The sequence below is a fragment of the Amblyomma americanum genome, chromosome 2 (genome assembly GCF_052857255.1).
Source record: "Amblyomma americanum isolate KBUSLIRL-KWMA chromosome 2, ASM5285725v1, whole genome shotgun sequence".
NCBI classification, from domain to species: domain Eukaryota; kingdom Metazoa; phylum Arthropoda; class Arachnida; order Ixodida; family Ixodidae; genus Amblyomma; species Amblyomma americanum.
In genome coordinates, this window is record NC_135498.1 from 66,317,475 (window position 1) to 66,342,204 (window position 24,730).

General features: G+C 52.1%; 2 non-coding genes across 2 annotated transcripts; one reads left to right on the forward strand and one right to left on the reverse strand.

Moving 5' to 3' along the window:
- Positions 1–13,179: 13,179 nt before the first annotated feature.
- TRNAY-GUA (transfer RNA tyrosine (anticodon GUA)) lies at positions 13,180–13,270 on the forward strand. Its single transcript is given in 2 exon segments — positions 13,180–13,216; positions 13,235–13,270. It is a non-coding gene; the product is annotated as a tRNA-Tyr (tRNA).
- Positions 13,271–20,631: 7,361 nt separating this feature from the next.
- Positions 20,632–20,704, reverse strand: TRNAK-CUU (transfer RNA lysine (anticodon CUU)). Its single transcript has one exon. It is a non-coding gene; the product is annotated as a tRNA-Lys (tRNA).
- Between the last annotated feature and the right edge of the window lie 4,026 nt (positions 20,705–24,730).

Here is a 24,730-nt window from a genome sequence, read left to right on the forward strand (position 1 = left end):
CATGGGAGACTGCACTCCTCAACTGCTCCTCGCTCGAGTCCCAAAGGGCTCTGGTGAAACGGGCGAGAGACGGGGCATTGTCCCGGACTAGGGACGCCAACCATGTCGCGGGGCCACTCTGCGGCTCCCAAACTCTATTGCAGCAATCAAAAGTTTTCACCACCACCTTTCAATAGACATTCCAGGCCTGGTCATCATGTCATAAAGTTCAGCGTCGCAGTATCCGGTTGCTTTCCATTAAATATAGCTTAATCTCGGCAAATTCCAAGCACAGCGGTTGTTGTGATAGCTGTAATCCAGTCTTATTGCTAGCCACGTTTCCTTGCATTGTCTGTCTCTTAGTGATAAGATGTCAGTTGACCAGTCGCAGCCTCGTCACCCGGCTAGCTCCGTCGATACAGCATGAGATTTAATCTCAGGGTCGTGGGTTCGAGCCCCACGTTTGGCGTAGTCTTTTTTAGGCTCCTCATTTCTTGAAGCGCAAAGCTTCAATACGCCAGGTTTTGGAGCTGTCAGCGGGGCCGCAAGTTCTTGAATGTAGCTAGAGGTCACGGTGGCCACAACTTTCGCCTTGAATGTAGGTAGACGTCAAACCATGATCATAACTGGTGGCAGTCAGGTTCGACACATGACGTCAGCTACTGCAGCGACAACAGCGGCTGTCACACAATCTATCTCGATGTTGACCTTGACCTTTGACTTTTGCCCTTTGACGTTTAACCTCCGGTCATGCGGAAACGCTTCTGCCGGCATCAGCTGCGCAGGTCATGAAAGTGGGTTCTACATAAAACGGCACCACGTGCGAGGAACCCACCTGTGCCGCAGTGCCGTTGTGACACATCTCATCGCCCGGGAAATCAAGATGCGTAATATATGTGCGGCAGGACGTCCAGCACACCCTCGTCGGCGGCGACATCTGACGCCCAGGAGTTCGTGGTGGTGACAGTGCGCGTCGGTGGTGTTGACACGTCGGTGGCCAGTGTTTATGTGCGTCCAGCTGTCGCGTGGAACGCGCTGTGTTTTCGTGCTGTGTCTTCGTGCTGTGCCCTGCGCCAAATCATCTGTGGTGATTTTAACGCCCACCATAGTGCGTGGGGCAGTGCGCGCCACTCCGCGCGTGGAGACGACCTGCACGACGCAGCAACGCAGCTGGGACTCACCCCCTTGAACACCGGTGAGCCCACCTTTCGACGACGCGGTACAACCGGCTCCTGCATCGACGTTGCCTTCGCATCGAGAGGCATCGAGGCGACATGGCGCCGATTACCATCTCTCTGGGGCTCGGAAATAACTCCATCCTAATCGAACCCACTGCGTTGGAGGCGCGCCCCAAACGTGCCTACTCCATTACCAACTGGAGTGCGTTCAGGCGGGCGTTCGACGAGGCGGCGGCCACTGGCGCAGATTTCTTTTCAAGTGTATTCCGAAGCGCTCTCGCAGCCACCCAACGAGCAGAGGTAAGGGCAGGGCAGCCCACACCTGATATGAAGCTGCTCAATCTGCGCGAGAAGAGAGATCGCGCCGAGCGACGGGCGCGACGGACTGACAGAACCGCCGACTGGACTCTCTACAACCGCTTGGACGCAGCAGCGCGCCGCCACGCCAACAAGCTATACCGCCGGCAGTGGGCTTCACTATGCCAAAGGATGGAGGAAGATGTCAGCTCGCGGAGGCTGTTTGACACCCTGCGGCGCATCACCGAACCACAGGCAAACCGTCAACCGCTGGCCGCCCTCGCAATCTCCAGCGGGCTCAGCTTTGTAGAATTGGCAGAGCGGTTTGCCGATCGATTCACGCCGCCCAGCCCCGCAAACGCCGCTAACATAGCTGCTCCTGAGAGCCCCCGAAGCGACGCCAGTCCCTCGCCCGTCGCCTCAGAAGGTCCTTGTGATGCGCCGTTCACCGCGGCGGAACTGAACATTAATGCGCTGCAGCGCTGCCACCGCCGCTCGGCGCCCGCGGACCGGACGGGGTGACATACCAGATGCTGCGAAACCTGGATGCGCAGCAACGACAGATCCTCCTGCGGCAGATCAACCTGGTGTGGGAACGCGGGGAGCTACCGGAGGATTGGCGAACCGCGGTCGTTTGTCCCATCCCAAAGGCAGGGCGCCCACCTACGGAGCTGAGCGGATACCGGCTAGTGGCATTAACATCGGCGGCAGGTTATCTCATGGAGCATATGGCGTTGCAGCGTCTGAACGAGCGGGCTGCGGAGGCTGATTTGTTTGACGAGCGGCAGACGGGATTCCGTGGGATGCGGTGCACGGCTGATTCTATATCGGACGTTGTTACAGCGCTGGAGCATGCCAGGGCGGCAGGCCAGGTTGCGCTGCTGCTACTACTAGACGTCTCGGGAGCTTTTGACAACGTTCACCGCGCACAAATTCTCGCGGTGCTTGAGGGGGTTGGTGTGAGCGGGCGCCTTTTGCGATACGTTCATGGCTTCCTGAGCGGGCGCACCATGCGCGTACGAGTAGGGGGTAAGCTCTCCAAGCCTCGCCCGTTGGACATGAGCGTGCCGCAGGGCTCTGTCCTATCACCATTTCTGTTTAATGTGGCCATGTCGGTGGTGCCGGCCTCCCTCCCCACGAGTGGCCGACACCATGTGTACATGTCCATATATGCAGACGACATAGCTCTGTGGTGCCAGGGACCACCGGGCGAGGCGTTCCGCGTGCGGGGGTGCCTTCAGGGAGCCCTGACCGCAATCGATGCCAGCTTGCGCGGCCTTGGTCTGTCGCTGAGCGAGAACAAATCGGTGGCCATGGCCTGCGTTTCGCGCTCGCGCGCGCACCTTGCGCCACTGTCACTGGACGGGACTCCGATTCCTTGTCGTAAATCGGTGCGGTACCTTGGCCTGGACATCGACTGGCGCCTTTCCTTCCGCCCCGCGGCGACCAAGGCCTGTCTGCAGATGAAGAGGATCACCGCCGCCGTGCACATGCTCACCGCTCGAGGCCAGGGCATCTCCCAGCAAGCCGCGCTGCGGCTATACAGTGCCACAGCTTTGGGGGCGGTGCTCTATGCGCTGCCGCTCGTCACGGTGCGCAAGCCGTGCTGGAAGAAACTCGAGCTTCAGCACCGCAAGTCCCTGCGCGTGTGCCTAGGCCTGCCCAAAAACTCGCAGTGCGCCGCAACGTTGGCCGAGGCAGCAGCATGGCCACTTGAGCTCCAAGCAGCGCGCAGGGCATTGAATCACATCGACCGGCTTCACCGCGCACCGGGCGGCGGCTCGCTGCTGCAGCGTATGCGCTCGCACCCGCGCTCACGAATGGGTGCGGCGCTGCTCGAGTATGAGCAATTGACACAAGGCCAACCCCCCACCGGCTCCTGCGCGCCCTGGCCTGCTGCCTCGGAGGTACAGCAAGAGATCGTCGGCATTGCGGGAAAACGGAGCACACCCCTTTGTGCTGTGCAGCAGCTGGCCAGAGCCGTCATACACGAGGAGGTCTAGGACCATCTCCTCGTGTACACCGACCGCTCAGTGGCCCGCGACAGCTGCTCCCTTGCTGCGGCGGCCACCATCCCCGCCCTGCGACTGCACAGCCAGCAACACGCAGCCTTCCTGGGCTCCTCCACATCGGCGGAGCTGATGGGAATCCGGCTCGGGCTGGACCTGCTGCTCACCCTCGGCCCTCCGCCGCCCAGGAGTGCTGTGCTGTGCGACTCCCGCGCCGCTCTCAGCCGCCTGCAATCTAACGGCCGCGGTACCCCACTAGTGCGGGAAATTCGCTCGCGCATCGAGCGCCTCGCGCTGAGAGGTTGTGCCGTGCGTGCACAGTGTGTGCCCGGTCACTGCGGCATCGCAGGCAACGAAGAAGCTGACGACCTCGCGACCGCTGCACACCAACTACTTGCCAGCGATCTGCCCCTTGCGCTGGAGGACGTGTGTGCGGCCATCCGCGACCATCCCCGAAAGCAGCACTCCGACCCACGCATCGCAGGAGGTGAGCGCGTCGACAGTGTCACTGGATGTCGCGCACTTACACGGTCACAACGTGCAATGATCCTCCGCGCGCGCATTGGCTGCGTGTGGCCCGGGGAACGACGGGTGCGTCACGGAATCGTGACGAGTGATGTGTGCGACGGATGCGGTGCAGTGGAAACACTAGAACACCTGCTCCTTCACTGTGCCGCGTTCCCTGATGCTCGTCGCGATATGCTCACGGCCTATAGGGCGGAGGGCATACTATACCAGACTCCATCAAGACGCTATTGTGGCCGCAGGGCAGTGCCCGCACTCGTGAGTGAACTTTGGTGAGCCTCTGTGCATTCCTCGAACACACGGGCTTGACGTCCCGTCTGTTCTCCGTCAGGTAGTTACACGCAGTGACCGAACGCTCCGCGAGTTCTACCTTGAACGATTAATAACTGGACGCCCCACACCAGTTGTAACCAACACAGTGCTGTGCGCGTGTGTGATTTAATTCCTCTAAAATGAACTAATCACGCGCACAACATGGACACATTTCTTCTTGTGTAAATAGTTTGCACATATTACTTCTCCCCCTATTCTCTCTTCCTGTCCCCTCACCTCTTTCATTTCATTTCTCCATTCTGCCAGCTATCCTTTATTTCTGCTGGCTAGCTCAGGTGCTTCAGTATCGATGGCAGATGCCGGGGCTAGCAAAAATCTTTTCCTTGCTTTTTACTATTATTTTTAATAAAACCACCACTACCACCACCACATAAAACGCCGGTGCATCTTGGTGCCTTCAGCGGGAACGCTAGGTGCGATCGATGTGACGCCTGTCGTGGATACCGACACCTGAAACGCGCCCGTAAGGGAAAGTAAATGTAATGAAAATGGTTTTAAGGAAAGGAAATTATGCCTGTCTCGCATAACCATTCGCCTGTTCCCTCCACATCCTCTCCCTCTGCCCGGCGGACCCTCCCCCGCGCGGCCTAGGGGACCTCAAGATAATAATAATTGGTTTTTGGGGAAAGGAAATGGCGCAGTATCTGTCTCATATATCGTTGGACACCTGAACCGCGCCGTAAGGGAAGGGATAAAGGAGGGAGTGGAAGAAGAAAGGAAGAGGTGCCGTAGTGGAGGGCTCTGGAATAATTTCGACCACCTGGGGATCTTTAACGTGCACTGACATCGCACAGCACACGGGGGCCTTAGCGTTTTTCCTCCATAAAAACGCAGCCGCCGCGGTCGGGTTCGAACCCGGGAACTCCGGATCAGAACCCGGCCGCGGCGGCTGCGTTTTTATGGAGGAAAAACGCTAAGGCCCCCGTCAATAACACAGAGCTTTTGCGCCCTTTCCCCGAACACGTTCGTTCTGCCATTGTGTTCGCAGCGACGTCACCCACGGACTCCCAAGCAGCGGTAGCTCTGTGTGGACGGCTCTCAAGACCTGGGAATACTGGAAAACCCTGCTGCGCTCGGAGGACCCAGCCGTGCAGACAATCGCCACCGGCCGGGCTGCCAGTGTTATGGACCTTAGGAACATAAACACTTGAGTGCAGTGGGGTCGTGCGGAGAGCCAGAGGCGTGCCCCGACTTCCTCTCCAACAATAAAGTTTTTCTCTCTCTCTCTCTCAGTGGACACCCGAGCCACGTCTATGGAAACCGCCAGTCGCTCGATCAAAAACGCAGCCAGGGAGATGCCGCTTTTTGCTTTGGACCAGGGTTAACCAGAGCTAGACCACCAGCAATTTTTCTCAAAACCGACAGAGGTTTTATACCGCCCGGCCCTGGCTTCGGACTCCCATCGGCGAAATCCGTGATGGCGGCTGGAAGTGCTATACAGTAAAAAACACCCCACTCATAATAATAATAATTGGTTTTTTGGGGAAAGGAAATGGCGCAGTATCTGTCTCATATATCTTTGGACACCTGAACCGCGCCGTAAGGGAAGGGATAAAGGAGGGAGTGAAAGAAGAAAGGAAGAATAGGTGCCGTAGTGGAGGGCTCCGGAATAATTTCGACCACCTGGGGATCTTTAACGTGCGCTGACATCGCACAGCACACGGCCGCCTTAGCGTTTTTCCTCCATAAAAACGCAGCCGCCGCGGTCGGGTTACACCCCACTCATTCAAAGCCAGCAATAATGGTTACAGTAGACGGGGCAGATACTTTACATTTTGTTGTAAATATAGAGACATCTTCTGCCTCCAATGTTGGTTGAAAGAAGCAATCTAGCGCAACCAGCGTAGTAGAAAGCATCTTTAGCCTGAAAGAGAATCATCTCCCATTTTTCCGCGTAATGTTTACGTAAATCCGCGCAAAAAACTTGTTCGCTATAGATGACCCTTTAACGGAACGTGAAAGCTCTTTAGGATGAATGCTCTGGCTCCATGCACAGTACTCAAAAGGATGTCACTGCTCTTACTCCGCATATTTCGATATATCTGGATAGGTCGAGCAACATCGGCAATCAATTTTATTAATGAGAAACATTACTTGGCTGTGTCGGCGAGTGCGTGTCCGCAAACCGTGCTGACAGCCGTTGTGTCGTTCTCAGAACTGTTACGATCAAACGAACGATAATAATCGATAGGGTGTTTTGTGAGGGTGATATGCGACAAGATTTGTTGTCGATGGGATGAATAGTTAATTAAAACAGAGAACCGGAAAATCGTCAAAATAGCGTGGACGTCGATAAAGTGAGAGGATGGGAAAACAACCGTGCATGGAAGAAAAGTGGAAAAATAGTCAGAGTGGAAATAAAGTTTGAAATGGATATAAATGTGTTTGATAAATGATAATTAATTGAACTAAAAATTTTCAAGGACATAGAGTAATTTGTTAATCAATTAGAAGCAAAAGTCGTCGGACAGCACAGTAGTCTAGACGGGAAACAGCAATGGCGCCGAATTTGAAAAACGAAAATATGTGATTAAGGAGAAAAGAGGAGTAACTGTGATAAATTAAGACGATTAATTAAGGAAATAAAGTGATATAATGATTGTAAACGCGGTGGCGGCGAACCAATGCGGCTGCCATGGTAACACATGTTTTCGCATTTGCACACGTGAGCAGAATTAAGTGCCCTCATATTTTTTTTTTTGAAGCCTGATTTATTCTTAAGTTTTTGGATAGTTTTACGATTGACAGATTTTTCGATTTTATAAATCTTCCAAACAACTGGTTTTGTGCTTTTACACATTTTTGTGAATCAGGAGTAATACAAGGCTTTGCGCTTTCCTTAAAAAAGGTAAAGTTATTTTAGAAAAAGCACAATGGTAGAGATAGCTGTGATTTTCTCTATGAACGTATAGTATAGGATATCAAACCCTTCTCGCAGAACGATACATTCCAATTTATATTGTATAAGTGCTGTCAAATAAAATAATCGGTCATGCTGACAGCGGCGTTGGCAGCACAATCTGATTGCCTACCATGCCTACCAAGGCTTTTATTAGCAAAGATCTCATTTTGATCTTGGACTTTTTTTCTCTCTGTTTTTATATGTTACGGCATTAAAACAATGAGTGCAACCTTCTCCTGGCCTGGTGCTCGGCGTATTCAGAGTGAAATGCTTTGGAAATGGGTCTTTGACCCCATCTTGAGCAAACGGAAGTACCCTGTGCAATGGCGCTCTTTGGCCACAGATTTTCTTGCACCATAAAAATCCATCATCCTTATCAAAACAACTGAAGAGTCAGAGTGTACTAAGGAATGGCCGAAAAACTACCCGACCAATTTTTTAACGGACGAGCGTAAGGAGATGAGGGGCAGGCCAGGATGCAGACGAAACAAGTAAACAGTGCCTGACACAAATAAATATTTAGGGGAAAGCACTATTTTTCTTTCCTGTTTGTGTTGATTACAGCGAACAAATTAGTTGTTTAGGCGTCTAGGCAGAGAATAATTTCACACAGAGTAGAGGAAAAAGCACTATGCCACCGGTGCGATCCGAACCTATGCCCTCCACATCTCACAAGCAGCCCGTTGGTAGAGCACTGGACATGATGAGGTCATTAATTCGCCGACCGCGGCGGCTGCGTTTTTATGGGGGAAAAACGCTAAGGCGCCCGTGTGCTGTGCGATGTCAGTGCACGTTAAAGATCCCCAGGTGGTCGAAATTATTCCGGAGCCCTCCACTACGGCACCTAATTCTACCTTTCTTCTTTCACTCCCTCTCTTATCCCTTCCCTTACGGCGCGGTTCAGGTGTCCAACGATATATGAGACAGATACTGCGCCATTTCCTTTCCCCCCCAAAAAATTATCTCACTAGTAATGCTGTCTTTTGGTCTATTTTCTTTGAAATTATATTGTAAGCGATTGCGCAAAAATTTTTATACCGTAATTAAGAAACGACCAAAGTAATCGCAGTTACGTCATAATTTCTTTGTTTTCGGTGACAGCTGCATTCTTTCTATGACAACTGTTTTGTGCTGCTGCCTGAGCAAGCCAAAATCAGCGTGTCCTGCTGCTCGAGGAAAATAGTCTTGGTGGGTGATGCTGACCTGTAATTTTGACATCTACCGCCAAGTCAGGCTAAGCAGACCACCAATTATCCCGCATAAGCACGCAAAAGACGTAATTTTCCACACTCACCAGAGGAGCCTAAGCTTGGAGGCTAACGAAAAGGCTAGATACAGAATCAGCACGTCGCAGTGGTGAGCTGGTCAGTCCTGAGAATGCTGCCACCGCTCTAAATGAGTATTTCCCTTCAGTTTCCGCACTCGTAAAGCTCACCTTCATGAGTCGCATACGCACTTTTGTTCACAACCAATGAAAGGATTAAAACAATAATGCAGACTTCGGCTTACCAAACTTTATTCGCTCACTTACTCTGTCAACGTCACTTGCCTACGACAAAATCAATAATAAGAGACAGAAAAATACTGAATCATTGGAATATCAAATGATGTCACTAATATTTTCCCAATTTCTCAGCACTGCTAACGTTCCTGACGACTGCAAAATAGCACTCAGGAAAATCAGGAGAGCCCTAAGCACACCCTAAGTCAGTCAACTTCCATCCTCAACAGCACGGCCGTAGAAAGCTACTTTTATGCGCAACCCAGTTAACCACATTTACTCGTTTTATTACAATACGTGACCGCTACCCCGTGACTGGTTCACATTTTCGGCTTCTCGAAGGACTTTGTCGTGTCTTCCTTTAACACATATTCTAGAAGTAGTCCAGCCTTGTAGCTATACAAATTTTTTAAACGTAAGTAGCGCACTTCTTGAGAAGGAGTGTAATAATAATTTGTAATCATAATTCTTCCTTTTTGAGGCTAAAATCGCGTGTTCTACAGGACGCTTGGCTGTTTCCTTTATTTTTAGTAATACACATGAATGACCTGACTTCTAACACTATTTAAATTGAGGTTGTTCGCTGACAGCGTCTTCGTACACGACACCTTAATTGAGCAAGAATTCATGAACGCACTCCAAAAACGCCTAAACGCTGTCACACGTGGCGTTAATCTTGCCTCACGCCATTAAACTTTGCGAAATACAAGGCTAGGAAATTTTGCCGCCTTCACATTGCAACTCACACTACAATACCATCTCAGCTCTGTACTGGTTATCCACGCGCCATCATATAAAAAGAATTTTCACGTGACATCATCGCTGTAATTGGTGGTACATATCGAAACGCTCTGTTGTGAACACTCGCCCAACTTGGGACTATGGCGTGATCTAAGCCACTCAGACCAAAGGTTGAATACGCGTCATCTTTCTGTAACACATAGCAAGCATACCTCGCTGCTGTCTTCGCAGGCATTCTTAACTGCGCTGCGCGAATTATCACCTCGGCCTGCTGAAAAGAATTAAGCGTGACGTCACAAAAAAGAAACCTTGAGCTCACATCCCTCGCATGGCGTCTCCTTTGGCCTTGTTCATGCCTTCACACATTTTAACACCACCCACAGTACTGACATGCACTAAAAAAGATATCTAAGATCTCGTTTAATGTTACAGGTAGTTTTTGCAGCGAGAGCTACACTGGGGCTGCCAGCCAAGCATTTCGCGGTGGCCGGGAGAGGAAATTTGTGCGCATGCGCCGTTACCATGGCAACCGGAGAGGAGCAGCAGGTGCGGCGTCTGCGTGTCCGCTCCAGCGTCGGAGCCGCGCGTGACGTCACGCGGATGAGCAGTTGTGCGGACGTGCCGATAACATATAGTAATAAGAGAGACCAGAGAGGTGCGCAGCGCGCTTCGCCGCCGCCTCGCCGCACGCCGGCCTATCACTCGAACCACGCGTCGCGTGCGCAGCATTGCGTATAAAAGGCGGCGATGTAATGGGCGGCTGAATCACAACGTTTGACATGAATGCAGAGAAGGAGAATCTAGCTTCTGCGTTTATTGATCTACAGATACTATCAGCCCCGAAAAGAGCCTCAGTAGGACTGGCTTGATACCATCTAACGTGAGGACGGAAAGAAAAGAAAACAGTGCAATGCAAACACGGAAAGCATTGTGCAAAAATGCATGAAAATGAAGTTCCAAAATACAGTATGCTGGGCAACTTGGTTTTTAACTTCCATATCTACAGCGCTAAAGACGCGACAGAAGGAACACACACATCACACAACAGAGCGCTCTGTTGTGTGAAGTGTGTGTTCCTTCCTTCCCGTCTTTAGCGCTGTAGATATGGAGGTTAAATCCAACTCGCCCAGCATACTGTATTGTGGAACTTCATTTCTCTTTTGCGTGTGCTCTTGATCCTTTCCAAGTGGTACCAGCAGTCGCTGCGGCTACATGCAGAGCTCGCTCGCTCGGCTTTTGCATTCGGAAGAGAATCGTTGCACCCAACCTTTCCGCCCTATTTGGCGGAGTTCAACCCTCAGCCAGCCATGGAAGAAGACTCTGCAAGCTTCTCCGGTCGGAATGGCTGCACCAAGTGCATTTCTATGCGGGACCAGATCATTCAAAGATCCAGTGGCAGCAGTTATCAAGGTGTATTCACCATACCACTGAATCCCTTTGGCAGCAGACGCTCCCAGCACTTCGTGGCCTACTTCGCAAGAAGACCCCAAACGACTGGACAACAGATCCATGTCAAGGAGGGTGTCTCCCTTCCACTCAACATCAGTCTAGTCCTATGCCAGGGGCCCAACTTCACGGTCAAGCCGAAAAATTTAAACCGGAACTGTTGAGCATGGTGGTGGTAGTGGTTTTTTTTAAATTAAGATAATAGTAAAAAGGAAGGAAAAGATTTTTGCTAGCCCCGGCATCTGCCATCGATACGGAAGCACCTGAGCTGGGGAAGCGGAAATAGAGGATAGCATGCAGAATGGAGAAATGAAATGAAAGAGGTGAGGGGACAGGAAGAGAGGATAGGGGGAGAAGTAATATGTACAAACTATTTACAAAATAAGAAATGTGCCCAGGTTGTGCACGTGATAAGTTCATTTTAGAGGAATTAAATCACACACGCGCACAGCACTGTGTTGGCTACAACTGGAGTGGGGCGTCGAGTTATTAATCGTTCAAGGTAGAACTCGCGGAGCGTTCGGTCACTGCGTGTAACTACCTGTCGCAGAACAGACGGGACGTCAAGCCCGTGTCTTCGAGGAATGCACACAGGCTCACCAAAGTTCGCTCACGAGTGCGCGCACTGCCCTGCGGCCACAATAGCGCTTGATGGAGTCTGGTAGTATGCCCTGCGCCCTATAGGCCGCGAGCATATCGCGACGAGCATCAGGGAACGCGGCACAGTGAAGGAGCAGGTTTTCTAGTGTTTCCACTGTACCGCATCCGTCGCACACATCACTCGTCGCGATTCCGTGACGCACCCGTCGTTCCCCGGGCCACACGCAGCCAATGCGCGCGCGGAGGATCACTGCACGTTGTGACTGTGTAAGTGCGCGACAGCCGGTGATACTGTCGATGCGCTCACCTCCTGCGATGCGTGGGTCGGGGTGCTGCTTTCGGAGATATTCGTGGATGGCCGCACGCACGTCCTCCAGCGCAAGGGGCAGATCGCTGGCAGGTAGGTGGTGTGCAGCGGTCGCGAGGTCGTCAGCTTCTTCGTTGCCGGCGATGCCACTGCATGGTGAGTCAAGTTTCTCGGCGTGAAAAACAGCGCTCTGTTGTTTAACGTGCGTGTTACTTCTGTCCCGTCTTTAGCGCTGCAGATATGGAAACGTGGAAATGTGTGGATTGTACAAAGTAATATGACAACAGAATGAAAACAGAAGAGTGCACATACAGTCCACGCGAAACAGAGAGCAAAATATTTTAATGGAATTGGTTTCAAACTGCTTAAAATCCGAACGGAAAGGAAACAACGCAATGCAGAACAGTTTTAACAAAGCACTACAGAGCACATCGATACCCCACAGATCAAACTTTTTTAAATACACCCCAAATGAATGATAAGGACACTCATACACTCTCAACACTTACAGCTTGTTCTGGCAGCTTGATCCAGGATGCTTTTTCTGCGTTATGCGTGCTAGTTTCATCAACGTATTCGCGTTTGTTTTTCAGTGTTTTGTTCTTGATAATATTATAAAATTGTTTTAACCATTTTATCTTCCTTCGAACCTCTTAGGGCCGAAAGTCGGCTCTATAGTACAATGGGTAAAGAAAATGCAATGCAGCGCACGTCCTTGTAGATTTTTTAGTTTTGATGTTACTATATCTAATCGCGAAAAATTTTCCTCCTCGGTTGCTGACCCTTTAAAGAATATTTTTTTACCGTTTAGTGATTTAATCATTCTTGTGTCACCGTTTTATTCCAAACGGTCAATTGCCTTCTTGAGGGTTTCTAGTTTTCGTTGTTCTTGCATTATGATGTAAAATTTGCGTGCAAAAACTGCTATATTGGGCGACGTCCGCGCGGCATCTCATGTGTTTTATATTTTCCCCCCTGCCCCCTCAAGTGATGCCCTTTGGGCTTTTAAGGGTGTAGATAATGCAGATGACAGGGGTCATAGTCAGCGTATATCTTCCGGCAATTTTATGACATTTTACTGCAATTTGGAACACTTATTTGCATCAGGAGTTCTTGAAAATGGAGTATCTGAACAATTTACCGCAACTACAGTAGTTCACTTAAAAGACATCTCAATAGGACGAAGAAACGCGGGGGAAAGCCAATCAGAACAATGGTTATGTAAAGAAATTCTTAGTGCGAAACGCGGGAAGGTGAGTTGCCGAGCAGGCCGCTTGGGGCCATTGTCTCTTCCACCGCATCCCGAAGGAAGGGTTGCTCTCGACGCTCTTGAGGAAAAGAAGCCGGCGTCGCCTTCGTCCCCGTCGATAGCTCATTTGGTAGAGCGGTGGACTGTAGAGGTCAATTGCTGCGCACATCCATATGTCGCTGGTTGGAATCCGGCTCGACGGAGTATTTTTTTCATATTTTTCAGCCAATCTAAGAGCAACCCACAGCTGTGAAATGATCTCCGGCAGACTAACGTCGTCACATGAACATTTTGAATCGCAGTGCAGGTACCCAGGAGCCGTTGTGTCGTGAAGACAAAAGCCGTTACGCTTTCGCGCCGCCTCCCGAAGGAAGGGCTGCTCTGGGCGCTCTTGAGGAAAAGAAACGCGGCCGCCGCAGCCGGGTTCGAACCCGGGATCTCCGGCCAACTTCTTCCGGTGTACTACAGGCATATACAGCGCTCTTAAAGCGACGGCGTCCGCACGAAGCTAGTAAATCATCGGGAAGTAGAAGAGGATGTCGACAGTTGGATGCGCCATGGCGGCCGGTGATGGAGCGATCCCAGACCAATGCGCTGCGTCCTTGATAAATGCTTGCTGGGTGTGGAGTCACAGCGCAAACAGTAAAAGTAAAAAGAAATAGCTAGCGTGATTTCTCAAATAAAATCGAGTTTATTCCCAACATTCGTACAATGTTAAAAGCTCCTATGGCAGAAAGCGGTCAACAGGCTTTGACTAGGCCGGGGAACAATTTTTGCAGCCGCGACGACACATCATGGTGTAAGAACATATTCTTACACCATGCGTCCCACACGCAGTACAATGAGTTACGAACAAAATAGTAATAGTGCTAGAAGAATTACATTCAGATTTAAACGTACAATGCAAACAATGCCATACATGCAGTCTGTTCATCAACACAAGTTAATGGCGCGAGTACATAATGCCAGACAACTCCAGCGCTGCACCAGCACAGCTAGACCAGCACTGCAATTGCGTGTTACTGAAGAGCTTTCCTCACAGCTCTAGCCCAGGGGAAAAGGAAACGGCCTCTTTTGCAGCGGTATAGGATAACATTGCGTTCAGAAACCCCTTGTGGGCTCCTTCCCACAATGTGATGCTTGCGTAACGCGTTAGGTGGACATCACCATAGAGTACGTCAAAGTGCGATGTCAGTGCATGTTAAATACGAGCTGAACAGAGTCAAAGCCTGAAATGATAGGGGGCTTCACTTACCCCCTCCCATTACCGGTTTTAAATTAGAAAACGCACTGCTAACGAGTTCGTGAAAATCGCCTCTTTGTACGGATAATAGCGATCGCATAAGTGCAAGGAAAAACGAATCCCTGCCGCGATGGTCGCATTTAAACGGAGAAAAAATGCAAAATGCAAGGGAGTGTTGAAGAAACCCGGGCGATGGAAATTAATCGGGAACCACGAATACGTCGCCTGTATCTCTTTCTACCCTCTCCTTTATCAATTCCTTCGTTTGCTGGTTAAAGTGTCCAGCGAGAATGAGGCACCAGTTGCGGAGCGTTTCCTTTTCTCTAAAACATTAACAATTGCAGTAAAATAAAACGAGACAAGAAAACACTCAGTGCACAAAGCGAGGCAGATACAGTGCACAAAGCGAGGCCCCGCCGCGGTGGCTCAGTGGTTAGGGTGGTGGTGGTGAAAACTTTTAATTGCTGCAATAGAGTTTGGGAGCCACAGAGTGGCCCCGCAACATGGTTGGCGTCCCTAGTCCGGGACATCGCATGACCCAGAGCCCTTTGGGACTCAAGCGAGGAGCAGTTGAGGAGGGCAGTCTCCCATGTCTCTCTGGAAGGGGTAGGGGAAGGGGGGAGGTGGGGATTTTGAGTACATGCCCACACCATGTGGAAGATATCACAGGTCTCCCCACAGTGCGGGCATCGCCCATCCGTGTTAGGATCGTAATGCTTTAAGATGATTGCAGGACAGAGCAGAGTACCTGTCTGCAGGCGCCTTAAAGTTCGCTCCTCCGCCTTACTTATCCCCTTGGAAGGGGCCGGGAAAAGGCGGTGGTTGTCGCTATAATGCGTTATTATTTCCCTGAATCGCAGCAGCGGCTGGTTATAACGTCTCCGAGCCAGAAGAGCTGGGATGAGGAGCCCGGCAAATAAGCGCTCGTGCAGCCGCGTCAGCGGCCTCATTACCTCGTACGCCCTGATTGCCAGGCGCCCAAATGATTCTTTTCGGTGTTGGACCAGTGGCAGTCCGTCTTAGAATGCAAGCAGCTAAGGGGGAGATCTCCCCAGCCAAGTAATGATCACATGCTTTTCGGGAGTCCGCAATGATGATTCTCGAATTGGCGTGGGCGGCAGCAGGCGCTATCGCTACTTCCTCGGCTCGCATTGAATTCGGGGCTCGAAAAGAGAGTCCATCGACGTGCATTTCCTGGTGAAAAATAGCGGCCGTGTAAAATCCCGTGGGCGACGGCCCTGCTACGTCTACATAATATACACCGGGTCGGGAGCCGTGTTGTCTCTCAAGAGCCCGAGCCCGCGCTTGTCGTCTGTTTTTGTGCATGTCGGTGTCCATGTTACGGGGGAGCGGGGAGACCCAGAGAATATGGCGCCACAGTACCGGGATACGCTCCGTCTCCTCTGGAGTGCAGTCGTGTTGGATGTGTAAGCGGTTTAGCAGGTAGCGCCCAGGGGCCGTCTGCATGAGCCGCGTGTATTGGTTCACGAGGTGGGCCTCCCGCAGCTCCTGGCGGAGTTTAGCACCCCCAATGCCTTCAGTTTGGCATTAGAGGTAGCCACCGGGAGATCCAGGGCTCGCTTAGTTGCCTTGCGGATGATGGCGTCTATTCGCGCCTCGTCTTGGTTAGTAGTGCGGAGATATGGCACGGAGGATCCGGCTAGTCACGAAGGCATAGACGAGCTGAAGCGCGTCCCTGCCCCGCAGACCGCCCCGCTTGTTGGAAACGCGGCGGATCATACGCCCTACCTGTTCGCCTACTCTCTTGAGTTTCACAATGGTGGAGTCCGCTCTGAGTCTGTGGTGAATGAAAAGGCCCAGAATACGGAGCTCCTCCACCTCTCTAATAGGACCTCCTGACAGAGAGATGTGAATTGCTGTCCTATCCTTTGGGTTCGCTCTGACATGCAGAAGCTCTGATTTCGCTGGAGCACATTGGAGCCCACAGTCCATAGCATACGCATAGACTATGGAATCGGCCTGCTGAAGGCGGGCCTCCATGTCCCCAAGGCTCCCCTCAGTGGTACAAATTGTAATGTCATCTGCATATAACGCGTGTTGAATGCCTTCAACCCGGGCCAGTTGGCTTGGGAGGCGCATCATAGCTATGTTGAACAGGAGCGGTGATAACACCGCTCCCTGAGGGGTACCCCGTGTTCCCATCATGTAAGGGCCGTATTCCTCGCCCTCGATCAGAAGGAAGGCCTGGCGATTTGTCAAGAAAACTCTTACATACGCGTAGGCCCTAGCCCCACAATCGGTAGAACACAAGTTGGCCAGGATGCTTCCGTGTTTAACATTGTCGAAAGCCCCTTTCAGGTCAAGGGCGAGGATGGCTTTCTCATTGTGTTGCATAGTTGTGGGTCGTATTACATCCCTGTGCAGCTGGAGAAGGACATCCTGTGCAGACATGTGGGGGCGAAACCCGAACAGGGTGACTGCAAAGACGCCCTTACTCTCCAGGTATGGAGAGAGGCGATCCCGAACCATCGTCTCCATAAGCTTGCCCGCACATGAGGTCAGTGATATGGGCCGCAGGTTGTCCGTATTCGCGGCCTTACCTGTTTTAGGGATAAACGTCACAACTGACGTTTTCCATTCGGGAGGGAGTGGACGCCCGTCCCAGATCTGGCTGATGTATTCTAATAAATGGAGGTAGGCTGGGCCCGGTAGGTTCGCCAACAGGTTCACTGTTATGTGATCACGTCCCGGAAGCCGTACCCCGGCACATTTTTGCTAAGGCCGCCTTAAGGTCGTGCAACTCAAAAGGGGCATCAAGTGTTTCATTAGGCCTGCCAGAGTACATGTTCTCAGGCCCAGGCGGGTCCTCCGTACGACAGAGATATCTGTCGCACAGAGTGTCCGCAAGTTGCGCCGTCGTACCTTGATACCCTTGCAGAGCCCGCCGGGGCTGCTTTTGCGTCTCCCCCTCTCGTTTGGGAGGGGTCGATTAGACTGCGAAAGAGACGCCACGTCCCCTTCGAGCTCATCTGATGAGCTGCGGTGTCGCAGCATGCTATCCAATTTGAATCTGAGAGTTCGGCAGCATAAGCTGCAGCCTGCTCTGTGAGTTTGGCTATGCGGTCGCGTAATTTGCGATTAGTTTTCTGCTTTTTCCACCGTTTAGTTAAGCTCCGGCGCGCCTCCCACAAATGCAGGAGGTGGGTGTCCACTGCGGGGATCTCTTCGGTGGTTTGTAGTGTTGTGACGTGTTGTTTCTGAATGTTGTATATGTGGTTAGCCCACTCCGCGTGGCCGCCGGAAAATAGTACGGGAGGGATAGTGTGATTTAGGAATTTGTGCCAATCGGTCAGCTTGGCCTGACCCCATTTTTTGCGCGCTGCCTTCGCCATGAGTGTAATCCGGAGAAGGAGGTGATCGCTGCCTAGAGAATCTCCCAAGTTCTCCCAAGCAGCCGCTCTAGCATTTTTAACGAGCGAAAGGTCCGGACACGTGTCCCGGGTTACCGAATTCCCCACTCGGGTGGGATACGCCGGGTCCGTGAGCAACGTGAGGCTGAGGGTGGCGATGAGCTCCGCCAGCTTACGTCCTCTTGCCTGTTCGATGTGGCAGCCTCAATGAAGGCTTGGAGCATTGAAGCCTCCAACGATCACTAGAGGCTCTTTGGCTGCCATTTTTATCGCGCGAATGAAGATTTCATTAAAAGTTACGCGCGGGGTTATGCGGTGGGCAGTATATGTTGAGGATATGTATTGACGGGTCGCGGCGTCTGAGAGGCAGTACCGGACCATGTATGTCCTTGCTCGGTACTCAAGTCTAAGTCGACCTGAACCACGGTGTAAGCTTTATTCACCAAGATGCACGTAGAGGCGCCCCCCTGAAAGGTGCTGTAGCCTGATAATTTAGCGTCTATGCCGGGCTCCTGCAGGGCAATGAGTGCCGGCATGTCTCCTAGGGACTGCAGGTAGCGCTGGAGGTGTGACCGTTTTTTCCAAGCTCTGAAACCCTTGGAGTTCCATTGGATGATCTGGAATTTTTCAAGGTTTTTATCATTCCTATTAGGTCTGCTAGCCATTTTGTTCTATTTATTTACGGGCGAGCGGACTAGCTCTGGCCGGGAGCCAGCGCAACCCCAGCGATTGGCCGCACCGACCCACCAGCCGCAGAGCCTGAACCATGTTCCTCCGCTGCCTGGCGGGAGGCTGTCTTACGTTTGAGGTGAGTGGATTCGCAGCTAGTGGCGTTCTTAATTTGGGTGCTGACCCAGGGCTGCACGGCTTTAGGGACCGAGTCAGTGACCTGGGCCATAAGGTCGGGAAGTGCTTGCGTTAAAGCTGCCTTGAACATGTCCTGGAAGGACTCGCGGACTGCTGACATGATTTGATTCGGGAGGGCCGCCACTTGCTCCTCCAGTTGCTCGGTTTGGCGCTGCAGTGCCTCTAGGCCGGCGACGCGACCAGCAGATCCAACTACCGTGTCCCCGCACTGCCGCGAGACGCTATTGAGGCAAGATGTTACGGATGATCCGTCATCCTCGTCATCTGGCTCAGCTTCTTGCAGTAGTTCGGATGACCCGGCCTGTTTGGCCTCTAATTCTTGAATTTTGCGCGCTAGAATTTGGTTCTGGCGCCTGAGCTCCTCTGCCTGCTCTGTAGGGTGGTTTCGGTAGGGGAGGGACGGGTAGAGGGCCCGGAGACTGCCCTACTCCAACTGCTCACCTGTGGTTGGACGGTGCCAAGGGCGGGAAGTCCCTGGCGTTGAGGACCGGGGGCACCGCCTGGGTCGCGGACTTGACAGGTTTCGATGTGCCGGGTTTGGCCTTGGTTTCCTGATCGGCTGGCGCTTTGTTGGCCTTGGGCGGAGGAGCCTGCTTGGGCCCCGTCTTTGTCTTCGGTTTGGATCCGGATGGGGAGCTCGGTTTGATGGCTTTCCGGAACCGCCCGGCACAGCCAGGAGCTCCGGTAGGGTGGCCGCCTCCGCAGATGAGGCAGCTCGGAACACAGTCATGTTCTGCCGGGCAGTCAGGAGTGGCATCGGGAACCTGGACTCCGCAGCGTTTGCAGCGGCCCGGCTGCGGTCGCGGGCACGCATCGGCCCGATGGCCCACTGTGCCACAGCGGTGGCATGCTGGCACTGTTTTCTTGTACAGGCGAACAGGGAGCCGTTCGTAGCTGTACAACACCGTCCGTGGCACCTTGGTCCCCGCGAAGGTGATCACCGCAACCGGGGTTCCCCCTAGCTTGCGCACAGACACCACATTTAGTTCCGCACTGAGTTTTCGTTTAACGCTTTCAGACGTTTCGTCTGGCGAAACAGTCACGACACCTCGACAGAACGCACCGGAGAGTTTAGGGTGTCCCCGGAACGGTAGCTCGCGTTCGCCTACCGGCAGCACAATATCCCGGAGTAGCTTCTCCGCGGCGTCGACAGATTTCAGTGCACATACAAGGACGTTTTGGTCCCAAACGGGCCACACCTCAAGTCCAGCATTTGCGTCGTCCCTGAGGATGCTGCGGACTGCAGCGCCGGCTCGTCCAGGACCAAAAGTTGCCTTGAGGTCGACCGTGTTTCTTGGTTTTAGCACCACGACGATGTCATCTTTTTCAATGCGTGGCGTGATCTGCGGCCGCCACCGGAGTTGCTTGGAGCTCTTCGAGGCTGCGTTGAGCGCACTCCCACCCTGCGTATGCGGAGAGCTTGCCGGCGCCTGTTGCTGGATGGCACCAGCACCAGCGTCCCTCGATGCCGCCGCCGTGTTCTTCTTTCCGCGCCAGACGCGGACCATATCTTGGAGGTAATCGTCCTCTGTTGGTAGAGGATCTTCGCCTTGAGTCGTATCCTCGGATTGATGGGTATCCATTGTTACGATCTGCAAGGACTGCGGGGTCGTATCCGGTGACTTGATTTGGAGCCGCCAGAGCAGAGGGATCCCCGACCGGGGCCATCGCAGGCCCCGGCGCCGTTAGGCTTAGCACCACCGCGGCGTGACGAAAGCTTCAAATGACCGAAAAGTGGTCAAAAATTGGCCCCACCTTAACAAACGTGGTGTAGACGGGTGCCCTTGAGGTTCCTGGAGACGATGATACCAGGCTTGCAGGGGAAAAGTTGGTGTATCGCAATTGATTGCGATCTGTCACGGAGCCGACGTGGTATGCGACCGCTCCCGTCACCGACCGTCCCATCTATTGGAAGATATAACATAGGCATAGAGAAAACATTCTAGCGCAGACTTATGGCATAGACGAGCCCAGGCGCGTTCGTACACACTCGGCTGGTGCGGTAACATGTCGGCCAAATCACTCCAGCTGCCTCAGAACACGAATGACGTTAACCGTCAAAACATGGAGTTTAAAAAAACCACGCCCAACGTGGGGCTCGAACCCATGACCCTGAGATTAAGAGTCTCATGCTCTACCGACTGAGCTAGCCGGGAAACGGCCGAGGCGGCAGACTAGCTTGCATTCGTTGGGTGCACGGCCAGGCGGCAATTTTTTTTAGCTTTGCCAAGGGGTGTGGCAAAGTTCATTGGCCGATGTTATAGCGGCCGCTACAGAGCAGCGCTACTACTGCAACCTCGCCGAGCAAACGTGTGCGGCACCTGGAGCTGTGCCAGCGGAAACCAGAAACCGAGACGGGAGTAGAGTAGAAAACGAAGAAAAGCGTCTTGTCCGTAGCTCGAAGAGGCAACTAACCTGGCGCTGGCGTGCACTCCGACGTCTCGACCACACTTCGCGCTGTCTTGGATTAAGATCGCGGGTGTACCGACTCGGCTGGATGAAACAAGCAGCGCTGCCGCATCCACGTTAGCACCCCCGGAAGATTGCTTCGCGGAGAAATGCGCCTCTAGTTCGCATGCGAATGTTCGTCCCCAGACGAAAGATTGCTCACGCCGAAAGCTGAACTTTCGCACCCTAACGGAAATCTAAATCACATTAGTAAAAATGGTAACAGGACGACCGTAACAACTGCTGAAGGTAATCACAGCACTTGTTCACTGCGCAAGCTTACTCAGGATGCAAAGGAAAAAAAAATTCTCCGTCGAGCCGGATTCGAACCAGCGACCTATGGATGCCCATAGTGCGAAGCCTCCTACAGTCCACCGCTCTGTAGAGGCACAGTTCTCCCTGAGCTCATCTTCCGTGCCTCTAATTAACGTGGGCGCGAGTGTGCTCGGTGCGCCCGCAATCTTAGCACGAAGTGTGGACGAGATGTCGGACTGCACGCGAGCGCCAGATGGTTGCCTCATCGAGCCAACGAGAAGACTTGCTATTTTCCTTAGTTTTCTACTGTGCTTCGTATGTGAGTTTGTGGTTTCGGCTGGCACAGTTCAAGGTGCTGCACACAATTACCCGGCGACGTTGCAGCAGTACCGCTGCTAAGCGGCGGCCGCTAAGACATCGGCCAATGAACTCTGCCACGCCCCTTGGCAAGACTCCAGAAGGGTTGCTGCCTGACGGGCCAGCTAGCATGTGCGGTAATACATGCTTCTCTGTCCCGTCGCCTATCGCCCGGCTAGCTCAGTCGGTAGAGCATGAGACTCAATCTCAGGGTCGTGGGTTCGAGCCCCACGTTGGGCGCAGCGTTCTTTTTATACTTCTCATTTTTGGTGTTTTGTTGCATCCGACTACATCAACAAGGACCATCGGAAGAGTATATTTTCGAAGAACATAAAGCGGACCCAGAGGACTTCACACCGATCACACTACGATATATTATTGATGTGTATATTCATGCAATAAAGAAAAAAAAACTGATGAGCGTCGTTCGTGTCTCCTGTCGGGATCCCTAGCATTTCTTGTTTCTGGATAACTTTAGATTGCACAGAAGCATGCCGTCTCATCTTCCTGCTAAACCGCAGCAACCTGCAAATTTGTTTCAAGAAACACATCCTGAGCAACAATCTGAGGCAGCGTTGGTTGGCAAATTACAAATGCATAGTGAATGCATGTCTGAACACATCTGGATGTCAGTACTCGGCGCGTTACGTTTCCATTTCTGATGCAATGCTATTATGCCACAAATCACAACGAAAGCTGCCTCTAGATTTCCTGGAAATTGTTGCCAAGCACCTGAATTTAACAGCTGGTATCGTAATCTTCTTTGCAGAATCAAGAAGCGTCCGAGATTTAAAGGCATTCCACGAGAAGCGATACTAGCATGAATTCGTCATGCAGTACTGGGGCCTTTACCGACTGTCACTGGCCACCACCACAGTGCTGTACGACTGAAAAATGGAGGAAAATATACTCGAAATAAATCTGAGAGAGGGATCTGCTCGAGCAACGTAAGCAAGCAGAGTTCGTGAAACACTATATACCAGGTGTTTTCTTTAGAAGGTACAAAACCTTTAAAAATAGGCTTTTTGAGGTAAAGAGAAGCTTTTTGCACGTAGTAATACCTGTCTTAGCGGACGTCAAAAAATAAAAACAGGCGAATCATGCTAACTGGTAAAGTGATTAACTAAATTCTAATAATGAACTTTTTAGCTATTACCGACTGGCACTGATTAAAATTGGACATCTGTATGCTTACGTTATTAATAGCCATATCGGTTTATAGAATTTCTAAAACGCAGTGGTCCTCGCCGCCATGGCCCGACCATAATATTGGTCATTTTTCTCGCGGCATTCGAAAACCGCGCGCTTGCATGGAGAGCGTAGAGCGACGTCAATCAAATCGTACACTCCTTGACGCACGTACAAAAAAGGTGACATTCTTTGCCCCGCCCGCGCTGGAGCAGCTAAGGGGTGAGGAACACGAAGGACGGCAGCACGGGCAGAGCTGAGACTGTCACGTGGTGTGTGCGTCACGGACAGCCCCGATGTGAATGACGTCTGTTCGCACCCTCCCGCAAACGCGTGGTTTTTGAATGGCACGAGAAATATTAGTTGAGCCACAGAAGCAAACGCAATCTTGTTTTTGAAATACTTAAATAAAATTATATGACTATTACTAACGGTGGCTACTATTCTTTTTTGTTCTTGCCTTTAAAAATTTTAGACTTTCTAACAAAAACCACCCGGTATATCGAACTATTGCAAGCCGTTGCACAGGGTCTTTCCCCTAAGAGTTTACACAATTTTTTTAAAATAGGCTTTTGAGTTAAAGTAGCGCTTTTTTCGGTATAGCATTGCTAACGGTGTATAGTACACCACAAAAGAACTTAGACGTGCTAACTAGTAGACTGGTTTATGGTTTATGGTGGTTTAACGTCCCAAAGCGACTCCGGCTATGAGAGACGCCGTTGCGAAGGGCTCCGGAAATTTCGACCGCCTGGGGTTCTTTAACGTGCACTGACATCGCACAGTACACGGGCCTCTAGAATTTCGCCTCCATCGAAATTCGACCGCCGCGGCCGGGACCGAACCCGCGTCTTTCGTGCCAGCAGCCGAGCGCCATAACCACTCAGCCACCGCGGCGGCTTACTAGTAGACTGATTAGCTAATATTGAATATTTAACCTTAAAACTTTTAACTTGAGTTTATTGAGAGGCGTGCAGCCCACCGTAAGTAATATCCATATCGGTTTTTAGAATTCCGGAAGCGGGGATACCCAGAGCGCTGTGGACGAAGAAAATTTCAACGAGCTACGTGCACTGGAGGAGGAGGATGAGGAGGAGGAGGAGGAGGAGGAGGAGGAGGAGGAGGAGGAGGAGGAGGAGGAGGAGGAGGAGGAGGAGGAGGAGGAGGAGGAGGAGGAGGAAAGGCAGGGAGGTTAACCAGACGAATAGCCGGTTTGCTACCCTGCACGGGGGAAAGGGGTGAGGGGAGAAAAAGATGAAGGGGAAAAGACAGTAGCAGGAAATTAAAGTCACACCGTTCAGTAAAGTCACAGCCTATCGTGCAGGCCAGAAGTCCTCAAGAAGCGGAGCAGTGCCTTGGAGGCCTTCACCGCCGACGACCGCCGCGGCAAGTGGCCGAGAATCTTCGTTTCCGTCAGTGGGCCCAGGTCTAGATGCTCCAGTGCACGGCAGAGAGACGGCCTTTCGGCGCTGTAGGCAGGGCATTCACAAAGAATGTGGGCTATAGCCTCATCACACCCGCAGATGGCACATACAGGGCTGTCAGCCATACCTATTAAAAATGAGTAGTGCTTGGTGAAGGCTACACCAAGCCACAGGCGACAAAGCAAAGTTGCTTCACGTCTTGGTAGGCCGGATAGAAGCCGAAGCTTCAGATCTGGGTCCAAGGTTTTTAAACGCGAATGCGAGAATGGGCCAGAATTCCACGCGGCAAGCGTGATATCCCGTCACAGTGGTCTAAGCCTACCCGCTGCGTCGACTCTCGAGATGGGGATGGACATACAATCACCCTCATGGTGAGCAGTTCACGTGGCCTCGTCCGCGCGGTGGTTGCCTGCGATGCCGCTGTGTCCTGGCAGCCATTGGTAAACAATATCGTGCCCTTTGTTGATGGCTGTGTGGTGGAGCTCTCGGATTTCGGCGACAAGTTGTTCATGG